Genomic DNA, 1,671 nt, shown 5'->3' with positions numbered 1-1,671 from the left:
TTTGGGGACTTTGCCCGGAGCCGATGACTTAATTGCTTGCACTACATGATGATTGGAATCAAGTTTTGTGCTCCATAACGAGCGCCAGTCTTGAACTGTGGCCCTGTATTTTACTAAGGAGCGTGAAGAGGGGACATGAGAATAACAAGCAGGATTCCGGTTTGGGAAGAGCTGTACGGGACTCGTCTCTCCGCTCCGTCAAGTGTTAGAGCAATGGCCTGCGTATAGACGCCCTACAAGCTTGGTGTTTCTTAACTCCAAGAGTGCTTTTGACTCTTTCATCCGGTTCTCTACAACATGATTGTACAACAGGGTGCATCCCGGAATTTCACGAATATTTTGCAATGTTTGTATTCACATGCTTGTGGGTTCGTGAGAGTGTACAAAGAACTCCTTAAGAGTTTTCTTACAAGCAGTGATGCCCACTCTCTCCAACTTTGTTCAGTTCCGTTATTGATGAGGTAATGAGGGGAACACTACATGGTCTCCGGGCCTTTGAGCGACGCAGAATATACAGGTAACAGTAACCTCTTTTAGTATAAAAAGCTGACCGATGTCATTCAATCCTTCGGCATGTGCTTCCCGCTCACAAAATGCAAATTCATAACTTCGGGCATACAATCTTTGAACGTGCCTTTAAGAATTTGAAAAGTGACAATGGATGTTGTGGAACACTACAAATCTCAAAAGCTGCATTAGCTCTGGTTGTAGTGTGACAGACGAAGTGAACGCATATCACTCGAAGGCCAGAGTTGCGCTCGCCGGTGTGGTAGCGCCACTTGTGGTGTCAAAAAGGCATTACTGGGTCTCAAAGGACGCGTGCATTTGACTACAGTACGGGTTGTATTGTCGTATGGCTGCTAGACTCGGCCATTTTTAGTGGAGGATCTGAGGCATCTCCGGCCATTTGACCATTGATGTCTCAGAATTATAGCTGGAATCGGCTTGGACCGGTAAATTCGGTTATCAGGAGACATATTTCCGTAAAGCTTCCGTTAAATAATGTGTCCAGCATTGCAAGTTAAGGTGTCCGTGCCCTGTGAGACGCATGCCGAGTTACTGTCTGCCTAAACGGATGCTGTTTTCCGTGCATAATCCAGAGTACCGGAAACTTATAGGTGGACAGATTTGGACATGGCAGAAAAAAAAGAAAAATGAAACGAAAAAGTTGGGTGTCGTTAGTGTTGTTTGCTTTCCAGAATGTGGTCCACATAATCTTCCCTATGCTTTACTAGAGGCAGTAAACGATACGGCGGCAAACCCATGTCAGTAGCGTTCATGTTGTCGGTTTATATCCGGATTTTCTGATTAACTGTTTGAAATGTAGGCAACTCGGATGTTTCTGATAGACTGGCTCCAGGTTGCTATCCTTGTTCGATTTCTTCCTATCCATCATAATTCTCTATTGAAATGCGTTAACGTGGCCGTACGGCAGCGAAAGACCAATGTTCTCATCTGGGCTGTCAATGTTCGGTTATCAGGAGACATATTTCCGTAAAGCTTCCGTAAAATAATGTGTCCAGCATTGCAAGTTAGGGTGGCCGTGCCCTGTGTGACGCATGCCGAGTTACTGTCTGCCTAAACGGATGCTGTTTTCCGTGCATAATCCAGAGTACCGGAAACTTATAGGTGGACAGATTTGGACATGGCAGAAAAAAAAGAAAAATGAAA

Source organism: Opisthorchis viverrini (genome assembly GCF_000715545.1).
Source record: "Opisthorchis viverrini unplaced genomic scaffold opera_v5_198, whole genome shotgun sequence".
NCBI classification, from domain to species: Eukaryota; Metazoa; Platyhelminthes; class Trematoda; order Opisthorchiida; family Opisthorchiidae; genus Opisthorchis; species Opisthorchis viverrini.
This window is presented reverse-complemented; position numbering follows the sequence as displayed.